This window comes from Sceloporus occidentalis, unplaced genomic scaffold (assembly GCF_023333645.1).
Source record: "Sceloporus occidentalis isolate IW3139 unplaced genomic scaffold, rSceOcc1.0.p SCAF_171, whole genome shotgun sequence".
In the NCBI taxonomy this organism is placed as follows: Eukaryota; Metazoa; Chordata; class Lepidosauria; order Squamata; family Phrynosomatidae; genus Sceloporus; species Sceloporus occidentalis.
The window spans coordinates 904,163-930,620 of NW_028317151.1; the positions used below are offsets into that span (position 1 = coordinate 904,163).

Here is a 26,458-nt window from a genome sequence, read left to right on the forward strand (position 1 = left end):
TGAGGCACAGACGCCGCGATCTCTATGCAAGAAGGGCTGGTCCATAGGGGATTCTTGGGATGCGTTTTTTGGACGTACTGGTACATCCATAGGGGACTGAAGGGGTTAAACCCTGTAAGTACCAAAATAATGCACGTTTGATGACGTACTCCCAATCCCATCACATTACATCAACGTGTTAGAAAATCAGGAAAAGATGGGCATGGATGGTGGGCTGATTCGGTGGCGCAATGGGCCACTTGACTAGACTTGCCCCCCAGGCCATAGGCAGCCAGCCCTCCCCTGAATTTAGCGCTTCTGGAATATGTCACTGTCAAACAACATCTCAATATGTGTTCAGGAACATCTGGTCAGTCTGTGCCTATTTTTGGGACACATTTGAACCCGGCCAATTCAATTTACTCCATCAAATCATACATTTCTTAAAACTAGACACCCCATGGGCATTTAACATGCCATTATTTTAACTCTTTTCAGGCGAGAATTTTTGTGATAAAAAGATATACACTTATACAATATATGCTCACTGGCCAGTTTATTACGTACACATGTTCAATTGCTTGTTAACACAAATAGCTAATCAGCCAATCACATGGCAGCAACATTTAGGCACATAGACATGGTCAATACAACTTTCTAGAGTTCAAACCGAGCATCAGAACGGGGAACAACTGAGGCTACAATTCACACAGGCTCATCAAAATTGGACAATGGAAGACTGGAAGAACAATGCCTGGTCTGATGAGTCTCTATTTCAGCTACGACATTCAGATGACAGTGTCAGACTCTGGTGTAAACATGGAAGCATGGAACCATCTTGCTTTGTATCAACGGTTCAGCCTGGTGGTGGTGTAATGGTGTGAGGGGTATTTTGTTTACTCACTTTGGGTCCCTTATTACCAATTGAGCATTGTTTAAACGTGACAGCCTACCTGAGTATTCCCTTACGTCCTAACTAGCAGCACAGGAGGGGTATTACTGCCCCTGTAAACAATTAGGACAGGTGGAAAATTAATGATTTACACAATTAAATAAGCCATTAACCCCCACTACCCCCCCTATAAAGGGAACTCCACCCCTAACCACAGTGTGCTTTTTTCTGTCCTTTGGACATATTGGGACAGGTGACCTTATGTTAGCTTGCTAACCTTTATTTTACATTTTTTCAGGTGCCCTCCTGTTTGGATTGTGTATCCTATTTTTATCTGCTGCCCTGCTGTGCTGCAGGACGGCCTCATTTCACCCAGCATTATCTGTGTGTTTGTGCTGGATCTATACGTGACTGGTTTGGATGTCTCCTCCCAGCTGCTTATGTTCATGTCTGTGATGTTCTGGAGTTTCTCTATGCCTCCCTTGTACTCGTTTTAGCTGCTGAGGGGGAGGAACCCATTTCTTTTCCCTCAGGGGCAGTAATAATCCCATAGAAAGTTTGTTCTTACTTGGATTCCTATTTTCTTTTGTGGCGTCAGACATCACTTCTGGGGGGGGGGTGTGGCTTCCCGTTTATTGTTAGTGTCCTTTAGGCTGTCTCTTGGTACAGCTATTAAGTTAGCCTTCCTAGAGTCTCCTGTCTATCTTTGGCTTTGTGTGTTGTCCTTCCCTTGCATTTTCAATCTCAGGGTAGGTATAACTAAGAAGATTTTTATGTTTAATAAAACTCTTTATATTATTTTGGTCATCTCTTTTGCAGATGTCATCCCGTACTCCAGAGGATCCTGCTCCTGAGGGGCGCAAGTCCACTGCCAAGCGCAGGCATATTACCTGCCGCGGGTGTGATACACCTCTAGAAGATGCTTACCCTTATAGTCGCTGCTCAAGTTGCAGAGATCCCCTGAGGCAGAACCCAATATACGTGATATGATGATTTGGGTTAAAGATTTTGTTGGATCCTCTATCAAGAGATTTGAGGATACACTCCAGATAAAGAGACCTAGGGCCCAGTCCCCTCCTAGGATGGTCCCTATGTCTGAAGATGCTTATCTCACTGTAGATGAGCTTGACTCTTCTGAAGAAGAAGAACCTGCTTCATCGTTCTGGTTTCCCATTGCGAAAACCCAACGGTTACTAAAGTCCATCCGGTCGGGGGACCAAGATGTTGACCCTAAGGAAGCTCCAGAAACCACCTCTAGAGGGCAAAGGGCCTTCAAAGTGGATGAGTCTCTTATTAAGTTAAAGGAGACTGAATGGAAATTCCCGGATAAAGGTCCGGTTATCACCAAGCGGTTCAAATCTATGTTTCCGCTTAATGTAGACCAGCAGCGCCCATGGGGTCCTTCCCCTAAAGTCGACATGGCCATCGCCAAGATGTCCAAGAGGACCGTGGTACCGGCGGATGATGGATCTTCTTTACAGGATGCCATGGATAGGCGCGCAGAGTGTTCCTTGCGGCTGCTTTTGCCTCAGCTTCTGTGGATATTGCCTCTAGTGAGGTTACTAATTTTCTGCGCACCAGAATGTCTCAAATCCAGTCGGATATTGATGCAGGTGTTCCAAGAAGATATCTTGAAGCAGTTTAAAACGGCTCGACTGGCGGTGAAAATTAATTCGGATGCTGCGCCTCAACATCTGAAGCTAGCCTCCAAATCTATGGCGCTATCTGCTGCTGCAAGGAGACCCCTATGGTTAAAACCCTGGAAAATGGACGCCTCCAAAATTTCACTTTGTGGGTTGCCTTACGAACCTGGCAAGCTGTTTGGCAGTGAGCTGGACAGGATCATGGAGGGCCTTTCTGACAAGAAAGGCAAATCCCTCCCCCAGCAGGCTTCTAGAGGGAGGGGCAGACAGTCCAGAGGATCCAGGTCCCAGGGACCTTCTAGATCCCAATGGCGTCAGGGGACTCAGAAGAGAGGAGCAGGTCGCTCCCGTGGGTCCTATGAGAAGAGAAAGGACCTTTGTCGCTGAGAGTCTGGCGCCAGAGAGTCCGGAGGTAACCCCTCCTCCAGTGCTTGACCCCCCGGTGGGAGGTCGTCTATCTTTTTTTCTGGAGGCTTGGGAGAGGTCCATACCAGAACCTTTTGTTTCCCTACCTCGTCTGAATTTTGTTCTGACAAGGATTCTCTCGCACCAGAGACAGAGTCCTAGAGGCTTCTATCCACGCCTATATACAGGAGACTGGCGGATGATCATAGATCTTCGCTATTTGAACAAGTTCATAGCGAGAAAGAAATTCCGCATGGAGTCCATCCGCTCTGTAATAAATATCTTACTGCCGGGAGACGTGATGGTCTCTATAGACTTGAAGGACGCTTACCTTCATGTTCTTGTTTGCCAAGCCCACAGGAAGTATCTGCGTGTGACTGTATCCCTTTGTGGCGAAGTGAAACACCTTCAGTTTGCTGCCCTTCCCTTCGGAATCTCCTCTGCTCCTCATACCTTTACCAAGGTTATAGTTGCTGTGGTGGCAATCTTGAGACTAGAAGGCCTAGAAATCGTCCCATATTTAGACAATTGGCTTCTAAAAGCCGCTTCTACAGAAATTCTGTATTCTCATCTTCAGCAGGCTCTGGCTTTTCTCCACCAGTTAGGGTGGATAGTAAACTACCAAAAGTCCGAGTTGGTTCCATCCACTTCCAGGAAGTTTCTGGGGTTCATAATCGACTCAACCCGGATGACTCTCTCTCTATCTCTCGACAGATACAATCGGGTTGTCAGAGCCGCCAGTTCTCTAAGGACCCCTCTGTCGGTGTCCATCAGAACGCTTATGAAGATGTTAGGGCACATGTCAGCGACTGCACATGCAGTCCCTTTGGCACCTACGCCCTCTCCAATCAGAGAGCCTTATGTCTTCGAACTTCAGAGAGCTCAGAGCAATCAGATTGGCGCTCCTTCACTTTGCTTCTCAAATCCGCAGATTTCGTTCAGACAATATGACGGCGGTTTATTTCATCAACAAACAGGGTGGCACGAGATCTCAACCTCTTCTCAAGGAAGTGAGAATGATCTTATCATGGGCAGAGAAGAAACTCTCCCACCTCTCTGCAGACCACGTTCGGGGATCTCTCAATGTGGTAGCGGACCGTCTGAGTCGGGGTCTCAGTGTTCCAGGCGAATGGTCACTAAACCAGGAAGTATTTCATCAAATTACTCTTCAGTGGGGAATGCCAGAAATGGCTACGAGGTTCAACGCCAAGGTGAAGATCTTCTGCTCCCTATACAGGGAGGACAATCCTTGGGTGATAGATGCTCTGTCCATCCCTTGGAGGTTCGGGCTGGCTTCATCTTCCCTCCAATTCCCATGATACCAAGGGTATTGATGAAGATGAGACAGGACCAGACCTCGATTATTGCGATAATTCCGTTCTGGCCAAAGAGGTCATGGTTCACCCAGCTCATGGGGATGAGTCAGGGTCTGTACTGGAAGCTTCCAATATCAGAGAACCCTGTGTTTCTGGGCACAGGTTCTCACCTAGATCTGAGAATTCTCAATCTGACAGCCTGGAGATTGACAGCTCCCTATTGAAGGATAGTGGACTTTCTTCTGGGGTCTTGAGGACTTTGTCTCATTCGAGAGTGGAGTCTACTAATAGAGCTTACAACCGGATTAGACGCTCTTTTTCATTATGGTATGCGAAGAACAAAGTGGGTTTCTCAGATCCCCCCATTTCTTCCATATTACAGTTCTTCCAAGATGGACTAGATACAGGCCTGGCTCCCTCTACACTCAGAGTGCACACCTCAGCCATATCGACTTAGGGAAACCTCTGTCCCAAGAACCCCTTATCAGGAGGTTCCTTAAAGGAGCCGAAAGGTTAAAACTTAAGATCTTGAGACCAGTCCCTCAATGGGACCTTACTGTCGTGCTCAGGGGGTTATGCTCTCCCCCTTTCGAGCCATTGGAAAGCGTGGACATGAAGTACCTTTCCTGGAAGGCTGCCTTCCTAGTGGCGATCACCTCTGCCAAGAGCATTGGTGAGTCGCAAGCTCTGTGTGCCTTTGAGCCTTATACCCTATTCCTGCCTGATAGGGTTCTCCTAAGGTTCCTGCCAGCTTTTTTTACCGAAGATTCCTTCGTTTCAGAACATTAATCAGGTCATTTCTCTACTTGTTTTTCACCCCGATCCTTCACCAGAAGAAGAATCTCTACATACTCTTACGTCTCCAGATGTATCTACAAAGATGTAAATCTCTTTCTTCAGTTTTTTGGCAGGAACAAAGGATCTAAAGCTTATAAACCATCCCTGAGCAGGTGGATAAAGGAAGCCATCAGAGAATCCTTCTCAGCTCAAGGCTTGCCTCCTCCCGCCTTTGTCCATGCCCAGTCTACCAGAGTGGTAGCTACTTCGGCTGCTGAGAGGGGCCTCATCCCTCTTCAACATATTTGTGCTGCAGCCTCCTGGAGTTCTAACTCGACTTTTAGAAGCCATTATAGGCTAAATTTAAGACGTTCGGAAGACACTGCCTTTGGGCGGTCTGTTCTGAATGTCGTTCAGCCGGAAGACCCTCCCTCATAGGTAATCTTCTAGCTACTTCCCCTCTTGTGCTGTTAGGACGTAAGGGAATAGTTAATTTCTAACGATAATTTGTTTTCCCTTAGTCCTAACCGCAGCACACTAATATCCCTCCCTCTTATATTTTTTATTATTCTTGTTATAGCACACTGTGGTTAGGGGTGGAGTTCCCTTTATAGGGGGGTAATGGGGGTTAATTGCTTATTTAATTGTGTAAATCATTAATTTTCACCTGTCACCCGTCCTAATTGTTCACAGGGGCAGTAATACTCCTCTTGTGCTGCCGTTAGGACTAAGGGAAAACAAATTATCGTTAGAAATTAACGATTGTTGCTGACCATGTCTATCCCTTTATGACCACAGTGTACCCATCTTCTGATGGCTACTTCCCGCAAGATAATGCACATATCATCTCAAACTGGTTTCTTGAACACAATTACTTCATTGTACTCCAATGGCCTCAACAGTCACCAGAAATGCCTCGATAGCAAGGCATTCAACCACACCAAAGCCCACCTCAGGACGCACTGTGACCTTTCCGGAGAGTGTTCATAAGCGCCACTGCGAGATATTTTGCCTCTCGCAACATGGCGTCAGTGTCGTCATAGTCAAACCAGTTTCCAAGAGGGTCACCATTAAAGTTTATGAGGTGTCCGCTGCCTCTGCTCCAGATCTGTGTGTTGGTGAATGCCTTGACAGCAACATTTGGGGGAAGGAAGCGTAATCTAAATCGTAGATCGCTTTCTACGTCCTTTTTAAGTCGTGACATACGAGGCTCATCGATTGTAGACAATGGGATGTTTCCGTGATGTGCCTGTCGATTGTCGTGAAAGGGTTAATAACCCAAATGCTGACACTGCGTGAAGCCATGCTCAGGATAGTAGTGACCAGGCAAGGGATGAAGGGTTCTCAAAACACACTCTATGGACAAGGAAAATTAGGTTATTGAACCCTGCTTTCTGATCCATGTAATCATCAGGAAGATCCTCGTCTTCATAAAAAAGAAAAAAAAATATATAATTTTAAAAAAAGATGACTCTTAAGGTATATAATATTTTAGGGATATAGTATGCATCTATTGAATTCAATCTCCCCAACCATGAAATTTCGATCTAGTAATTTCTTTCTCATTTTATTAAGTAATATTAAATAATTAATCTCTAATCATTTCTTTCAAATTATATTTTATTTGTATTCCTAAATAATCAAGGGAGTTTTTGCTCCAATCCACATTTATGTATGATCTTAGAACTTTAGTTTGTTCTTCCGTTTGATAGATAGAAATGATTTGTGTTTTATCAATATTCAGTTTATAGTTAGAGTATTTACTGTATTCTTTAATCATTTCTAACACCTCTTTTATTGATTTTTCAGGATGGGGGAGTGTCAAAATAATGTCGTCAGCAAAGAGCGTCAATTTATTGATTACCTCTGATTTTAATTCCTTCTATTTTAGGTGAATTTCTGTTAAAAGAGGCTTTTTGGAGTGCCCCTGCTCTTGGGCTCCCTAACTATGATATGCCATTTACTTTGTTTTGTCATGAAATACAGGGTAATGCCTCTGGAGTACTAACCCAGAGCCACGGAGAGAGAGAGAGACCCCTTGCCTACTATAGCACTCCACTTGATTCTGTGGCAGCTGGATTAACCCCTTGTTTGCGGGCTGTGGCAGCGGCCGCTGCCTTACTGGAATCAGCACAGGCCATAGTTCAGGGACAGGAACTGAAAGTGATGGTTCCTCATGCAGTGAGTGCATTGTTAACCCGTCGATCGACACAATTTACTAATAGTAGCCTGACTAAATACGAGATTGTTTTGCAGGGTACACCCAATGCCACCGTCCACCTGTGCACAGTGTTAAATCCTGCCACTCTTTTGCCAGAACCAGGAGGAGGGAACTCCTCATGATTGTGTGATTTTGATAGAACAATTACAAACTACTTGCGACTGATTGTATGAGCGACCTTTGACTGACCCTGATATCGAATACTTTGTAGATGGTTCCTCATTTATGGATATTGACGGCAGGCATTGTACTGGGTATGCTGTAGTTACATCAGAAGGAGAAGTGGAAGCTAATGCTCCCCCACCTCACTGTTCAGCCCAGGTGGAAAGACTCCCTGTCCTTGAGGACACTTCCAAAATTTGCAAATTAATTTTATTGAAATGCCTAAATCTCTACATTATCAATATGTACTAGTGGTGGTGTGTACATATTCCCGCTGGATAGAAGCCTATCCTTGCCAACATGCGGACGCTCTAACAGTTGCTAAAAAGTTGCTACAAGAGCTCATTCCTATGGAATTCCTCAGCATATATACTCTGATCATTTTACTGCTGAAATAGTGCAAGAGATAGCACATAGGCTAGGAATTATGTACCATTTACATTGTCCCTACCATCCACAAAGCGCAGGAAAAGTAGAACGCGCTAACGGCACCTTAAAGAATAAAATTAGCAAGATATGTGCCGAGACAGGTTTAAAATGGCCAGATGCATTACCTATAGCCTTAATGTCAATAAGAAATGCCCGACACTCAGCTATTAAATGTTCTCCTCATGAACTCATAATGGGTCGACCCATGATAGCTGCTAATACTCTAGAGTTACTAAGACATGATCATGCTCTAACTGATGACACAATAGAAATGTATTGTAAAAAACTAATAAAATCTCTTGAGCAATTTAAATCCCAGGTTGCTGCTGTGCGCACGAACACCGAGGACGAAAAACCAATTCATCACATCCGACCAGGTGATTACGTGCTGGTAAAGCATTTCCAACGGAAAAAGACTCTTCAGCCCAGGTGGAAAGGTCCATACCAAGTACTACTGATCACTAAAACAGCTGTAAAGGTAGCTGAAATTACACCGTGGATTCATTGCACTCATCTTAAATTGGTGCCAAAACCCAATCCATGCTCCTAAATTAACCATTCCATCGGGCACAATAATCCCAGCTGGTTGACCAACATAAAACGAGATTGGCAAGAGCCCCTCGTGAATATACGAAGAATGAGGTCATCAGGAGATGCAAAAATGTTTGAGTATATTATCGTTACTTGTTTTATACTAAATGTATTTGCAAATTTTTCTTTTTTCCTTTCAGTCCTTTTCAGGTGTTCAGATCAGAACCTACTAAAAATATAGCAGAGAATAAGATACATTCACAAATTAAACGTGATCTGCACGCTTCTCCTTGGGAAAAAGATAATACCTTTGTAGAAATGTTGAGAAAGGTGTATAATGCTTCTAATGTTTCGGAGCCTTGTTGGGTTTGTGGATATATTCCGCATACTCAGCAGAGCCCTTGGATAGGAATACCTTTTACAGGAGATGATTTTGGAATAAATTTTAATAGGAGCTACACTATCCGCACAAGTAGAACTAGTGCCCCTATTAGTTCTGAGAGAATACCATTAATGGATGTAGGACCAGCGGGTGGGACCCTATGGATGAGGCGGAATGAGTCTAGAGGTGCTCCCCGTAAAGAAGTAGGTTGCCTATCCAGATTGTTAAATATGACAGGATATAACATCTGGGAATCAGTAGAGTACGGAAATACCAGTGATTGGGTCGCCGCACAATTTCTTGCAGTTTATGCCTATACTGCTAATCTGATGGTATCTAGTGAGAAAACTCACATCTCATTACAAACATTTGTAAACAATCTGCAAGTAGGGATTTATTGGTTGTGTGGAAATTGGGCCTATAGAGTATTGCCATTAGGTTGGGTAGGATGTTGTTTATTAGGAAGAATAGTACCCGCAGTTACAATGCATAATACTTTACCGGCAGGTAGAGTTAGAAATTATCGGGATGTTTCCTCTGTATCCAAGACGCACATTAAGTCAGGACTTTGGGAAGAAAAATTTTGGGGATCCTTATTCCCTATGGTGGGTGTGGGTCTATTATATGATAAAGTTAATGCTTTAGCTGATGTACTTGATGATATGCTTAATCATACTACTGCTGCGATAAGGAAACTAAATGATGAACAAAGACAAATAAGAATGCTTGCCTTGCAGAATAGAATGGCATTAGATTATATATTAGCTTCAAAGGGAGGGGTTTGTGCGCTTCTAAAAAATAAATGTTGTGTTTACATTGCAGTCAATAGTGTATCCATAGAACATGATATGGAAAAGGTGAGCGAACTTTAGGAAAGACTTAGATCTAGGGAGACTACTTGGGATCCTTTTGGTCTGGGCAGACTATTTGGTTCACTTGGAGCAAAGCTGATGTCTGGTATGTTTTTGTTGCTTGTGGCTTTTATATGTATCTATGTAATTGTTGTTTGTTGCAAAACACTTATTCAAAAATGTCTCGGACCAACAAGAGCAATGCCACAGATCCAGGAGCAGAAATATGATGATGACTTCCCACTTGATGAGTTTCCCCTAGAGACTTTGTACAGTGACATGTTTGAAGATCAATATGAGAAGGAGCAAGGCTTATGGAATTTGCCAACTTATAACTCCACTGGACTCTGAAGAAATTGATTCTTACAGTGAGTCCGTAAGAATAAAAAGGGGGGACTGTGGAAGTTGAAGAATTTTGCTGATTCTGGATGTCAGTACAATGATCTTTACCTCATTGCTTATTCTGCTGATAGCAGATAAGATAACACTACAATCACCTGTCTACCTCATTTCTTAGTTTACTTATGTCTTGTTTGTGTCTCGGAAGAATGTGTACATATGGTATGTTTTCGTATGTTTTCTTTGCTCTAAGTGCCTTGTTGCAAAAGAATCAGAGTCCGCCACGACAAAGGACAAGTTGTCCCTTTCTTGACCTTCTGTAAGTAAAGATTTCACATGTCTGGGGTGGGGGGTATTTTTCTTGACCTCTTTAAACCGTGTGTGTCAGCAAATCAAAGTAAATATACCAACAGATGGCTAGACAATATGCTAATAACTGTTTGCGCTTCTTTGCCTATATATTGTTAGAAAATTAAGGAGGGGTAGAGAAGTCTGCGAACTGGACTCTCCCCTGTGCGCACTTGAATAAAGAAGCTCTTGCTTACTCAACTCATTGAACTGGTGTCGTCAGATTTCTTGCCGACATTCACAATGCTAAAACATTATTTCTGAATTGTCGTGAAATACCAAAAACTTCTAGTGTTTCCTCCAGAAATAACCAATCCACCCGATCGAATGCCTTTTCAGCATCTAATGCTATAAAGGCAGTATGTACATGGTTTTTATTAGATAAATCTAATTAATTTATTTTATGGTGAGGCACTATCGCTATAAAGGTGTGGTGGGGATAACATTAAGGTGGCATGGACACCCCTTCCTTTACATCCACACATGCAGTCATCAGCATAGTGTAGTAGATCCTTGTATTTTCAGACACTTCACTTATATTTATTTTAATAAACATATTGTCTTAAGCCACTGGTGTAAGTGGAGTTCTATACAAAGAAGAATTGGTAATATTTAAAGGAAAGCCAGACAGGTTAACGTCATAAATCCCAGCACTTAGGGGTCTTTTCTACAATTTACTGGAAAGGTCTGTGGGGGCCATGAGTCTGCAAAATGTTAATCAAAGTAAACTGCTGAAAAATCACGATTTACAGAGGGGTCTGAGATTTAGGAGGAGGAAACTAAGGGGTTTTGGTGTTTTAGAAAGTTGACCTACATGATGAAATCATATGTGGCACGTACGTCAGCGTTACAGGGTTCAGGGACCGAGAACAGGAAAAATGAAAAATCTGCTGTAGGGAATGATTCTGCTAGACCAGTTAAGATAACATTGAAGGGATTCTTATCTGGAAAAAATAAGGGTGTCAGGGCTCCGGTAAGCATGTCAGGTAAGAACCCAGTTACAGGGGATACCAGAGGCTCAGTTTTTACCCCACGATATTACTAGAAAGAAGGTATAGACAGGCAAAATGAAAGATGCCACAGGCTGAATAGTAATAAAATATGGTCTGTACTGGAGAAGCTGGCAAGACAGGCAATTACAGGCTGCAGACACAACCAAACAGGATACAGGCACAAAGGCAGATGTACAGCACAATAGCCCCCTAGTCGGGAACAATATAGTACTGCAACTGGATTGGCAGAGCCACTCTCTGGAACATGGCTGAAAGTCCACAAGCAGGGCACTGGACACACGGCAGGGAGCCCTCAGACAGGGCAGACGTAGTCAAGCAGGCCGGGTCAAAGGCAAATCAGAATCCAGGAGTAGAGTCAGAACAAGCCGGGTCAACATGGGCAGTGGAAAAACCAGATCAGGAACCAAGGGAAAATCAGCAAGCCAGGCCACAACAGGTTAATCCAAAACAGAATGTGGCTAGCAGGAGAACAGGGTCAGATAAACTGCAATGCAAAGGCCCAGAATGGAGGAATCAATTGGTACTTAAGTGGGAGGGCTGCACCCAGGTAAGGAGATACAACTGGTCTGTAGTGATGTCCGGATCATGAACAAATGGTTCATTTGATCCAAATCTTTTTAGTGATCCGGATGAATCGGTTCAGTAGACTGAACGATTCATTTGTAGCAGTTCAGTCTGTGAATCATGCAGTTGTAACCTGATCCTAGAGCAAGTCATCTGCAGAGCACTCAGACACATACTCTGGGATCAGGTTACAGCTCATTAATTCACAGAGGAACGATGACTCAGAGTTAGAGAGTCGTTCAAAGATTCGAATGATTCAATGATGATTCATATGATTCAAATGATACGAATCTTACAGGGATCCGGATCTTACAGGGATTCAAATCATTCAGAGAACATCACCATACTTTTATAAATAAATACATTAATAATCACTACCCCAAGGATTTAGATTCCCCCTTTACCTCTAACTGCACCTTCAGTTAACTTTATTAAATTAATTAAATTAACCCTAAATACCCCATTAACAGTTATGGTTAATAGGGTGTTTCGGGTTAATTTAGGGGCAGTTATGGTTAATGGGGTGTTTTGGGTTAATTTAGGGGCAGTTATGGTTGATGGGGTCTTTAGGGTTAATTTTAGGAGCAGTTATGGTTGATGGGGTGGTAAGGGTTAATTTAATGCTGAGGGTTAATTTAATAAAGTTAACTTGAGGTGCAGTTAGAGGTATAGGGGGAATCTAAATCTTGGAGGCAGTGATTATTAACCCCTTAAGGACAGTAGGGGTTATTACTCGTAGTATATTGCTGGACAATGGCTCTTAACGTTTTTCAGTGTTACTGTTTAGCTGTGATTTTCTTCTTTCTCATTTCGTGCTCCCACACATATTATATATTGTTTTTTTAGGACAAACAGGGCTTTCTTTAGATACCATTAATTTTATCATATCATCTAATTTATTATTAAAAAAAATATAAAATATTGGGATTTTTTGTAAAAAAAAATAACTTTCTCGCTTTTTAAACAAAAAACTTTTACTCATCTGCAAAAACGAATGAAAAAACCTGCTAAATAGATTCCACTATTTGTCCTGAGTTGTAGAAATACCCAATGTTTTTGGCACAATAAGTACAGGTAGCGTTTTGCTATTTCAAAACCATTTTTTCCAAATCTGGTAATTCTTCCCCCCATGAGCCATTTTGGGTATCTTTGAAGCCAGCCAATGCAATTTACCACATCAAATCATATATTTTTAAAAACCAGACACCCCAAGGTATTTGAAATGCTGGTATTTTAACCCTTTCCATGCACTAATTTTACCACCAGCCTTTGTGAAACTTTTCACACATGTTGTACTTCAGGTATAAATTTATCGCTCCTGGTATATGTCCATGTCAAACAACACCCCAATATGTGTTCATTAACATCTCCTGAGCGCAGCGATACCCCACATGCATGGGTTTGTAGGGTTATTTGGGAGGTAAAAGGCCGCCTTTGTGAGGTGTGTATTTTTATGCCATTTAGACATCTGATCCTACTGCCCCCATGTCCCATATTTGGGACATCTTTGAACCCGGCCAATTCAATTTATCCCATCAACTCGTGCATTTTTTTAATACGAGACACCCTATGGGCATTTGTAATGCCAATATTTTAACTCTTTCCATGGTGGAATTTTTGTAAAGATAAAGAATTTTAGGACTTGCTTATTAAAAACTTTTTTTTTTTTGGTGACAGTGGGGATTTTTACATGTTACCATATATATATATATATATTTTTTTTTTAGACATTTTTGTTACATTTTTTTTTTTTACTAATCACTGATTAGTGAGCTGGGCTCCATTAACCTTGCATGATTCCGATCGCTTCCTAAGCTGTTTTAGCTGGGCGCCGCCGTGATCTTTGATGATCGGTGCGGCGACGGTCATTTTTCACTTGTGAGGCTTCCGTGGATGCTGCAAAGCTGCCGATGCAGCTATTTAACGGCAGCCCGTACATGTACGGGCATTGTCATCTCGTTGCACGGCAATCCCGTACATGTACGTGGATTGCTGTTAAGAGGTTAATGTATTTATTTATAAAAGTATGGTGATATTCTCTGAATGATTCGAATCCCTGTAAGATCCGGATCCCTGTAAGATCCGAATCTTTGAACGACTCTCTGCCTTCATTGACATCACTAGAGTAGGCAGACGGGAGGGTTCATTGACTAATGAAAGGGGCGGGGCCAATCGTTAGTGTGCCTGCACAGAGAAACTGGGAAACAGTAACTCCTGTGAGTCACGCCGACTGATCTGAAGATTCGGATCATGAATCGGATCATTTTAGTGAACAAGTCGAAATGATCCGATTCACTTCAATGATCCGAACTTCCCATCACTACTGGTTTGGTCGTTAGTCCACACAGTGCTGTGATCAGACAGGCGGCCTCTAGAGGCTGCCACAGATATGACACCTATAACTAAATACAGAGTCTGCGCTAACAGGGTGGTATACTGACAGCCAGGCTGAAAAAATTATTTGTTTTTGGTAAAGTTATTGGAACTTTTGAAAGGAGATAAGGGTAGGGGAATGAGCCCATACCAAAATTTCCACTGGCTCTTTAGCCAGAGGGCTTAGTGGCTGCTGAGAGAACATTAGGACATTCATATTAAGAGGAACTAGTATGATAACCTTAGTTATATAACTAAGACAGTTACTGATAGGGTATGAATGAAGAATGGGCTCCATAGGTGTTTCCTGAAGCTGGTATTTTCTTAAAAGGTTAGTAACTTAGCATTAACTAATTATTAGTATTAACTTAGTAACAGTATTTTTAGGACCAATAGCTCTGGAAAGTTGACCAGGAAACAATGGGTCTTCCCGATTTAACTTGGTGATGGAGCTGTAAACGGACATAAATTGGAACAATGAATATAATTGGCTTTGGAGCTTTGGGAAATATTTGATAACTAGGATACTTCAGTTGGTAACCAAATTGAATTTAGATAAAGCTGCTGTTGGCTAAGAGGTAGCAGTGGCAATCAAAGATGGCCAAAATTGTCATATTAATGGCAACTACATTGTACATAATGGATGAGTTCCTGCCTGCAATGAGGGTGAGCTATGCAAAGGGTGTCTCTGAAAATACAGAAGGCCACACCTCTTCATTTTATTTTCTTCTATTTCTTGGAAATCTTTTAGCAGGGAAATCAAGCTGATGTATTGTCTATAATTATGTCCCTGCAAATACAAGGTTGGGTACCATGTGGGTTACAGCAAACAAGGAAAGATATAAGAAGAGACTCTTGGTATTGGAAAAATAATTTGAGATGCATTGGCATGTGGTAAGAGATACAGAAACATTTCCAAATGGGCAATCCTTGAAAGGATATTGTCTACTGTAGAAGTGAGCATGGACAGCTCTGAGGTGTGGGAACAAGAGAGGGAACACATAACCGCATAAGCTGTTGATTAAAACCTGAATTTAAAATGGAGTGAAAGTAAGTTAAAGTAACTTACTGCGTGAATGTTCTATGAAATAATTAAATGAAACTACTCCTTATACCATTGGAATCTAGGGTAAAGGAGTAAAAATAATCCTAAAAGAGGAAATTAAAACTAGTGCATGACTCGTGTATGCTGAGGGTTGAAAACGAATCCTTCGGCCTCTCGCAAAAAGAGCTAAGGAGGTGTGCTAAATCCTTCGGCTTCTTGCAAAAAAGGTAAATAGGGGTGTGCTATACTTTCAGCCTCTTAAGAAAGAGGTAAGGATGTGTTTGCTAATCCTTCGGCCTTGAGAGAAACAGGCAAGGATGGAGACCTAAAGAAAAGGAATCTTGCCTGAACAGAAAGATACGGGGGGAGCACTGCAGCTTTAGAAAAAGTTGAAAGGAAAATGAGGGGTCTGTGAGAAACTGTAGAAATAAATGTGCTAATAACATACCGAACAACAGCCTCATGCTAAATGGGAAGGGAGCGTATATATATATATATACACACACACACACACACACACACACACACACACACACACACACACGCACATATAAACACACACACTGAGGGTCATGGAGCTTAGAGAGTAGAGGACAGAACTCCAAACAACAAAGAGACAAATCTGTACAGCACAAGGACCCAGTACCAGGAGGAACTTCTGAATATAGCAAGTAGTCTAGCAGGAATGAGCAACTGCCAAATATTGCTAGATGCCTACACAGCAGGAAGGAGACTAGTTAAAGAGAAGTGCTGGTTGGGGATAAAAGCACTAAATAAAGGAGTTGGAGTCAGAGAACCAAGATTTACGGTTGAGGTTAAAGGTGAAAGGAGACAGTCAAGCAGTAACAGCAGACACCTACAATACACAATATGGAAGGTGTCTGCTGAAGCTATATGAGTGCCTCTCTCTAATTTATTTTTTGACTTTCGGAATACAGCAAAACTGTATAGCACAGGGACTCAGTCGCAGGGGTTTGGGGAACTGCCAAGCAGAGTTTGTAGCTCTGGGGGGACAACAGATGGCATGAGGATCTATGAAAGCAAGCAAAGTCGGATATAAAATTAATAGTTTACTAGTGAGGGAGAAGAAAGGGGGAGACAGTTGAGACAGTAACCTACCAGACCGGACAGATGATATATATGGGGGCACATAAAAAAACCACAGTAAAAACTGGGGGGCACTAATAAGTTCCACCACTGAATGATGCCGCTGAAAAAACGATATACTATGTATCTGATTATAAGATGACCCCTCAAAATCTGAATATTAATTTCAGAAAAAAAGAAAAAGCCTGGATATAGGAAAACAGTTTTACCAGTAAATGTTAATTCATGTAAACTATGTGAACTATTTTTTTTTTTTAATAAAAGCTATGATTGAGAAAAATATTTTGTTTTTATTTCCTTTTTTCCAACCTGCCCCCCGCAGTTATGCACATCTGCCCCCAGGCTTGCCACTCTGCCCCAGAAATGCCTTATATCCCCTCTATGCCACTGTGCCCCATGATGTGCCTTTTAACCCTCTATATGCCACTGTGCCCCATGATATGCCTTTTGACCATCTATGTGCCACTCTGCCTCCAGAAATCCCTTATACCCCTATATGCCACTCTGGCATTTAGGGGGTTAAAATGCATATTATGGGGCAGAGTGGCATATAGGGAGGTACATGGCATTTCTGGTGGTAGAGTGGCATTAAGGGGGTTAAAAGGCATTTCATAGCGCACTCTGCCTACGGAAATGCCTTTTGCCCCACATTTAACACTATGTGCCGGTTATCGATGCAGAGAGTGGGGATGACATCATATCCTGGCGCTCGGTATCAACTGCCGGTGCGTAGTGATAAGGGAGCACAGAAGCCGATGTCTGAAATGTCAGACCTCGTGCTCCCTAATGTTGGGCCGGTTGGGGAGATCACAATCTTGCAGATGCCTTGGTGCAGCCCTGAAGACTGGCCCATGGGAGGCAGCCTCTCTGCTCGCCCCTCCTTATAGATACGCTACTATTCTAGAGGCTTCCCAGAATGAAGGGCACTTGGGCAACTGCCCAGGGAGCCCATACGTTTAAATGGAGGGATTCAAAATTCGGTGGAGGGGGGGAACAAGGAATAAGCTAAGGGGGTCCAGATTCTGGGTCTCTGTCCTGCCTATCCCTTCCTCTGTCCCGCTATGCAGGGGCAGAGGAAGGGTGAGACGAGATCCGTACTCACCTTAGGTTCAGCTGAAGGGGGCGCACAGCCATCCGATCATCAGCTGCAGACTGGCTGGGAGATTGCAATCTCCCTCTAGTCGGCTCAACATTAGGGAGCGCGAGGTCTGTCACTTCAGACCTTGCTTTCCTGCTCCCTAATCAATACCCGCTGGCAAATAATGCTGAGTGCGGGGATATGACGTCATTCCTGCGCTCTGCAGCAAGAGGCGGTGCGTAGTGATGAGGGAGTAGTAAAGCGAGGTCTGAAGTGACAGACCTTACGCTCCCACCACAGGATGCAGGATACAGGATGGAGGCAGAAGGATGATGGGAGATGGGGAGAAAGGGGTGTGAGGGCAGTGTATGTGTATATATGTGTTTGTAAGCTTGTGTGTGTGTATGGGCCGGTGTGTAAGAGCAGTATAGGTATTTGTTAGCTGGTGTGTAAGGGCAGTGTACATGTGTGTGTGTGTGTGTGTAAGGGCAGTGTACATGTATATGTGTGTAAGGGCAGTGTACATGTGTGTGTGTGTATGTGAGTAAGGGCAGTGTACATGTATGTGTGTGTGTGTGTGTGTAAGGGGAGTGTACATGTGTGTGTGTCTGTGAGTAAGGGCAGTGTACATGTATGTATGCGTGTGTTTGTGTGAGGGCAGTGTACATGTATGTATGTGTGTGTAAGCAGTGGCGTCGGCAGGGGGGGGCCAGAGGCAGCATGCTGTGCCCCCCCCAATTGAAACGCCGTCTTTTTTTTTTCTTTATAGTCGCGGAGGCAGTACATTAAACGGCCGCGCGGCCGCCCATTTAATGCCGGCACACCATTGCAGCCGATGTGGCTGCGAGTCTTAAAGCGGCGGTTAGACACGCTGGCCACTTTAAAATCATTACACAGTGCCGCCCAGTGTCCTGTTCCGTGTGACTCCGCCCCCTTGAGCGGCACGTCACATCGTCAATGTGATGGGCTGCTCAAGGGGGCGGAGTCACAAGGAACAGTTCCTCGTGACAGGTAGAAGAGCGTGTTGTAGGACAGCAGCAGTGAAGGATGCGGCAAAAACGTAAGTATTAAAAAAAATAAAAAAGTTGGGGTAATAGGAGGAAGGGGAGCCATATTTAAAGGGGGTGGCTGCATTGAGACAACAATTAAATACAAAATGGGGGTGGCTAGGGGGTATAAGTACACAACAGGGTGGTTGGGGCACCACATAAATCAATACACAAAGGTGGGGGGTGGGTGGCTGGGTTCAATATACAAGGGTCATTAACAATGCAAAAGGGGGCATCAATACACAAGGGAGGGGGGCTGGCTGGGGACATCACATAAATCAATACACAAGGGTGTTGGGGCATGATGTACAAAGGGGGCTGGCTGGGGGCACAAATCCACATGGGGCAATACACAAGGGGCATAATGTACAAAGGGGGCTGGCTGGGGGCACAAATCCACATGGGGCAATACACAAGGGTGTGGGGGGAAATACATTAAAACCAAAGGGGGGCTGGCTGGGGCATCAATACACAAAGGGGAAAAACAAACAGCAAAACCAGTGTGGAAAGCATTTTGGATGTGTTTGGGGGTAGGTGTGGCAGAACCTGTCCTGGTGTGTGTGTGTGTTTGGCTGTCTGTGTGGCAGAGCCTGTCCTGGTGTGTGTGTGTGTCAGTGTGGCAGAGACTGTCCTGGTGTGTGTGTGTTTGGGGGTAGGTGTGGCAGAACCTGTCCTGGTGTGTGTGTGTGTGTGTGTTTGGGTGTCGGTGTGGCAGAGCCTGTCCTGGTGTGTGTGTGTGTGTTGATTTGGCAGGGCCTGTTCTGGTGTGTGTGTATGGCTGTCTGCGTGGCAGAGCCTGTCCTGGTGTGTGTGTGTGTGTGTGTGTGTGTGTTTGTTTGGGTGTCGGTGTGGCAGAGCCTGTCCTGGTGTGTGTGTCTGGGTGTCGGTGTGGCAGAGCCTGTCCTGGTGTGTGTATGTTTGGGTGTCAGTGTGGCATAGCCTGTCCTGGTGTGTGTGTCTGGGTGTCAGTGCCTGTCCTGGTATCTGTGTGGCAGAGCCTGTCCTGGTGTGTCTGGGTGTCTGTGTGGCAGAGCCTGTCCTGGTGTGTGTGTTTGGGTGTCGGTGTTGCAGAGCCTGTACTGGTGTCAGTGCTCACGCTGGGCTGTTTGGGGGACAAAGTTGGCTCACTCTCGACTGTAATTTGTTAATGTTATCTTGGTGCTGGTCGGGTTCTATGTGGGCAGTGTGGACACCAGGGCTGGTGAGCTGCATCCTGTGAGCTATGCCTGTAATTTAGGGGGTTTTATCTATACCGTTAATGCTTAGTTGTTATGTGGTTTCCAGTTCATCTGTACCTGCATAGCTGGGTTTGTGTGTCATTCTGTTGATCTGTATCTGCTATGCTATGCTTCCATACATTATTTATGTATACCTGCAAATACAGGGTTTGTATTTCTTATTCTGTTGTGTTGTTTATTTGAACTATACCTGAACTACAGGGTGTAAGTAAAAGAGCGGTATGGTTTAGTGAATGAGGGGACAAAGGGATGATTACAGGGGAGAGGACCTCTCAATGTCATGGTGCAGTCAGAAGGACTGACTCTCACTGTCTTCCCCTGATCTGCAGTCAGTGTGGCAAATATATTTTTTTGGTGTGGTAGCGGAGGGAGTGATTGCATGCAAGGGAGCATTGAGCGGGGCCCAAGGAAATGCTTGGGTAGGGTCCAATTTTTCACTATAAAATATATTGGCAACAGGGTCTAATATTTATATATATATACATATATATATATATATATATATATACATATATATATATATATATATATATATATATATATATATATATTGGCAGCAGGGGCAAATATTTATATTTTTATTGGCAGCAGGGGCAAATATGTATATGTTTTGGCAGCAGGGTTTAATATTTATATATATATATTGGCAGCAGGGTCTAATATTAATATATATCAGCAGCAGGGTATAATATAAGTATATATCCGCAGCAGGGGCTAATATTAATATATATATCGGAAGCGGGGTGTAATATTTCTATATATCGGCAGCAGGGTCTAATATTAATATATATATATTGGCAGCAGGGGCTAATATTAAAGAATGAAAAATAACTGCGAGTTCAGCTGTTATTTTAAAATCATATTTCAATCACTTCAAAGAGATAAGTACATATGATGTAGTTAAAAATGCACGTCTAACGCATATATATATATATATATATATATATATATATATATATATATGCGTTAGACGTGCATTTTTAACTGAAATGAAAGCTGGAGACGCCACTGTACATGTATATTTGTGTGTGTAAGGGAGCGTATATGTGTGTAAAGGCAGTGTATGTGTATATGTGTGTTTATGGGCAGGTGTGTGTGTTTATGGGCGGGTGTGTGTGTAAAGGCAGTGTGTATGGGTCCTGGGAGGGAGGCTAATATTAGCCTTTTTTAATTTAAAAAAATCTCTGCTGCTGTGGACTACTCTTCCAGTGATGCCTGAATACTACCACAAAGTTTAACACAGGTTGGTAGCAGAATTAGTGTATGTAAAGAGTTAAAATACCAGCATCTGAAATACCCTGGGGTGTCTAGTTTTCAAACATATATGTTTGATGGGTGTAAGATGCACAGCTCATGCTATATGTCAAAACACCACCACATTATATGTTCAGCAACATCTCCTGAGTACAGTGATACCACCCATGCATATGTTTCTCAGGTTGTTTGGGGAGTGATAGGCCACATATGGGGCACACACAATTCAGTCTTTTTGAACTTGGAATTTTGACATGTTGAAAATTCTGCCCCATGTCCTATTTGGGACAACTTTGAAGCCAGCCAATTAAAGTTAACCCATAAAACTATATATATTTTTTGAAAACTGACACCATAGGGTATTTCAAATACTGGGATTACTGGGATACTCTAGTGCTTTAGTGCTACCCAGCCATCAAATTTTGTGGAAGTAATTTTTGTGGGTGTTTTTCCAAGCACATTACACTTTTGGTATGAATTTACCACTCCTGGTATATGTCATTGTCAAACACCACCACAATTTTCAGTTCAGCGCCATCTCCTGGGTACAGTGATACCCCCGTGCATGGATTGTTGGGTTGTTTGGGGACTAAAAGGCCACATTTGGGAAGCGTGCATTTTACAAATTGGAATTCTGACATGTGGTCATACTGCCCCATGTGTTATTTGGGACATCTTTGAACCTTGCTTACTAAATTTACCGCATCAAACCAGATATGTTTCAAAACTAGACACCCCTGGGTATTTCAGATGCTGGTATTTTAACTCGCTACATGCACACGCTTTACCACTAGCCTTTGCCAAAATTTGTGGTGGTATTTTTTTTCACGCACATTGTACTTCAGGTATAAATTTTCCACTCCTGGCATATGTCACTGTCAAACACCCCAATATGGGTTCAGCAACATCTCTTGAGTACAGTGATACCCTCCCATGCATGTGTTGCCGCCTGGGGCGAATTTTAAAATGCCGCCCCCCCCCCCCATCTACCCTTCCTCTCCCTCCCTCCCTCCCTATTATCTACCCTTACCCCCCCTGTACTTACCTTTCAGCAGTCCTGCAGTGAGTCTCCCTGTTCGGTCTCAGTGCCGGCTTGTAATGCTGAGCGCCGGAAATGAGGTAATCTTCCGGCACTCAGCATTACAAGCCGGCACCGAGACCCAACAGGGAGACTCGCCACAGAGGAGAGAGGGGCGCCGAGCGGGTACCGACAGCTTGGTAAGCGAAAACCACTCGGCGCCCCTTTCTCTTTCGCTTAAAAAAAAAAAAAAAAGGGCTTGGGGCGGCAAAGTGCCGCCCCTTCAAAAGTGCCGCCTAGAACGGTTGCACCACTCGGCTCCATTGTCAGGCCGGCCCTGGGTAAAAGGCCACTTTGAGAGGTCTGCACTTTTTTTGAAGTCTGTGATCAGTCTGTGCCCATGTCCAATTTTTGGACAACTTTGAACCCATTCAATTTACTCCATCAAATCAGACACCCCATGGGTATTTAACATGCCAGTATTTTAACTGTTTGCATGCAAGAAGTTTTTGTAACAATATAGCGCTAATTTTAGGACTTCCTCATAAAAGTAAACATATTCCGATCAGAAAGCTGGACTCTGCATGGTTGAATGTAGTACCTGTGTATTTAACCTTGTAGGGGGAGCCTAGAGTTCTCAGGAGGGTCTGGAGAGACCCTCTTGGAAACGTATTTATTTATTTTTTAAGGACGCCGTCGTAGTGGCAAATGTGATCCCCTCTCCGTGTCACTGAATGCCTTGCTACCCTTTTAACCCCTTGATGACAATTGCCGGTCCGGGCACGTCACGGAAAAACATGTTGTTTAACGACAAATGACGTGCCAGGACCGTAATTTGTTAAAACGGGTAAAAAAAAAAATCGATCCGTGATCGATTTTTTTACCCAAACGGCGTTTGCTGTAATGCCTCGACCTCGAGGCATTCAGCAACGCCATGATCGGAATAAGGGGCCTCACCTCCTAAACTTAAAATGGTGTCGCTGGAATGCCTCGATCAGGAGGCATCCAGCGACACCAAACACTTACCTCTTGATGGACTGTGACCGCTCCGGAGAGCGGTCACAGTCGCAGCTGCCGGTGATCTTCGCCATCAGCAAGATGGCGGCGACCCGGGAAAAAAAATAATAAAGACGAAAAAGTTCGCTAGACGGTCTCCTGACCCTCTAGAGAACTCTGGCTCCACTTGCAGGTTGAATACAGGTACTGCATTCAACCATGCAAGTCAATGGAGCTCAGCTTTCTAATCACAGTGTGATTAGAAAAAAATAAATTTAAAATAAAATTAATAATCATTAGAAAAAAATAGTAAAAAAACAGTAAAATGTAAAAATAATTTCCCTCTGATGTCACTATCAGGGGAACCTTCAAGTTGAAAAAAAATCTTAAAAATATTTTAAAAAAGGCAAAAAAAAATTAAAATATATACCGTATTGGCTCGAGTATAGGCCGCACTTTTTCCCCATAATTTAAATCTTTAAAGTGGGGGTGCGGCCTATAATCGGGGTTTAGCATTTCTTACCTTCTCCAGGGTGTCTGGAAGACCGGATCAGCAGACTTTTAGTGCGGTCCGGCAAAAATGCGGTCCCCCGGCAACACGAGCAGAAACTTTAGTTCCTCCCTGATGTTTTATTCCCAACATTGATGTAGATGAGGCAGACTGGTGCCAACCTGCCCCCCCCAGTTATGCACATCTGCCCCCAGGCTTGCCACTCTGCCCCCAGAAATGCCTTATACCGCCCTATTTGCCACTCTGCCCCATGATGTGCCTTTTAACCCTCTATATGCCACTCTGCCTCCAGAAATGTCTTATACCCTCCTATATGCCACTGTGCCCCATGATATGCCTTTTAACCCCCTATATGCCCCTCTGCCCCATGATATGCCTTATACCCCTATATGCCACTCTGGCATATAGGGGGTTAAAAGGCATATCATGGGGCTGAGTGGCATATAGGGGGTTAAAATGCATTTCTGGAGATATATATATATATATATATATATATATATATACTGCTAACAGCAATCACACTCCTATCAAGCCAAGGCAGCCAGTACATGCTGGAACCTGGGGATGTTAGAAGTGTGATTACAGCCTCCCTATGCCATGCTACCACCCCCACCCCCCTTACACATCCATGCTATCACACACACACTCATTCAAACATTTAAATACTCATTCATTCCATTAATCACACATACACACACACGTTCAAACCCCCCACCCCCTTACCTGAACTGCAGATCTCCCACTCGCAGACTTCTGCAGGGGCCCAGCTCTGCGAGCAACTTCTCTGGCCCCGCCCCCAGAGGAAGGAGGGGGGAGGTAGATTATGTGAGGAGTTATGTGCTACCTTCCTGTTCTCCTGCTGCTAATAGCAGAGACGCTGCTCGCGATCAAAGCCCGGTAAGCAGCACGGCCCCAGCAGAATGAGGTCTGATTAGAAGACGACCTCGATTAGAGCATTTGCTCTGGAAAAAACCTTGTCTTATAAGCGAGCAAATACGGTACTTTAACATGCAATATTTCAATCTGTATATTGCTACTTCAAGTGTTTCATATTTCGGTATCTGCATATTTTGTTTTTATCCCTCCCTTCTTATGTATCCCTTTCCCTATATTGAAAATAAAGAAATACTGAATTAGCCAAATGAGATGGATGCATTCAAAAAGGGTCTGGATTGTTTTACAAAAGCAGAACAATACCGGGCTATAAATGATAGAATATAACACTAATATATGAGTTTCTTGATCCAATGAGAAATCTGATTGCCTTTTGGAGTCAAGAAGGAAATTGTCCCCTCTAAGTGACAAAATGAAAAGTTTGCCTCTTTGGGATCAAAAGCAGGAGTAATAGGTAGGAGGGTTGAACTTCACGGATTTAGTGTTTACTAGATTAGGTCTCAGGAGAGTCTTGATTTTAAATTTTTTTCTTTTGAAGTTGTTTCCCACGTTGTTAGTCCTGACACTGCTGGCAGAGAATACCTGTTCAGGCTAGGGCTGCAACAACTAATCATGAAAATCGTTGCCAACAAATTTCATTATCGATTAGTTGAATCGATTTTATCAATTATCAGATGAGGGTTTTTTCAGAGCAAATGCTCTGAAAAATACCCCTCGTTTTATAATCCGGTTCATTCAATGTCACTTACAGCAGTTACTACTTACAGTCCCTCCCTGCAGTAACACTGATGATTGGCCCCGCCCCTTTCCTTATATCATCCACACTGCTCAGCAACTTATCTAACAGTAAGTATAAAATTAATATTTGGGCTGCTGAAAGTTAGGGGAGGTAGGGGTTAATTTAGAGGCACTTATGGTTAATGGGATGTTCAGGGTTAATTTAGGGGCAGTTATGGTTAACGGGGTGTTTAGGGTTAATTCATGGCCAGTTATGGTTAATGGGGTGTTTAGGGTTAATTGGGTTGTTAGGGTTAATTTAAGGGCAGTTATGGTTAATGGGGTCTTTTGGGTTAATTTAGGGGCAGTTATGGTTAATGGGGTCTTTAGGGTTAATTTAATGCCGAGGACTGAGAGTTAATTTAATAAGGTGCAGTTAGAGGTAAAGGGAGGCAAACTAAGGTGAATCTAAATCCTGGAGGCAGTGAAGATTAATCCTGTATTTATTTATAAAAGTATTGTGTCAGTGGGCTGCGAACGAATCTGCGAACTAGTCTGTGAATCTATGAGGACACTATGGCATATCTGGGGGTATAAGGCATATCTGGGGGTATGACATATATGGGGTTTAAGGCACATCAAGGGGCACACTGGCATATCAGGGGGTATAAGGCATATAGGGTATATAAGGCATATGTGGAGAGGGTGGAGTGGCACATCTGGGAGGCAGTGTGCCACATCTGGGAGGCAAGCCTGGGCTCAAATGTGCATAACTAGGGGGGGCAGGTTGGGAAATAAAAACAAGAAATGCATTTTTACCAAAGTTTTTTTATTTTGCTGTTTGTTTTTAACATCCTGTTTGTTTATTAAATTATTTTAAATAAATGAAAAAATTACATTTATTTTGTTATCCGATTAATCGGAAAAAATATGAAAATAATCGTTAGTTGCAGCCCTAGTTCAGGCATTCTTCGGTATTCTAGTATAATCGGCACTCGACATTGGGTCGGTAAGCGATGCCAGCTTCTGCTGAGAGGGGAGATCCCAGGCTGCCTAATGATAGTCTGATCTCCCATACAATGGTGGGTAGATGTCCTCAGTAGTTCAAAAACCATAGGATGTGCTATTACATCCTGGGTTATCTAGACCATGTTTTTAGGACGTCCTAAGGTTGCAAAGTGGTTAATCAGCAGACAAGAAAATACAACTTACCAAAAGTGATGCACACATTCTAATATTCGGCTGTAAAAGATGAGGACAAACAAAAATTCCAGGCATGTAAGTTATTTCCAAACTCAGATATACTTTGAGGTTTTTCCCATTTGC

At 43.3% G+C, this 26,458-nt stretch overlaps 1 protein-coding gene across 2 annotated transcripts in view; it reads right to left on the minus strand.

Moving 5' to 3' along the window:
* The window catches only part of LOC149279321 (GATOR1 complex protein NPRL3-like), a 111,210-nt gene that overhangs the window by 8,210 nt on the left and 76,542 nt on the right, over positions 1-26,458 (minus strand). The window lies entirely within an intron of this gene.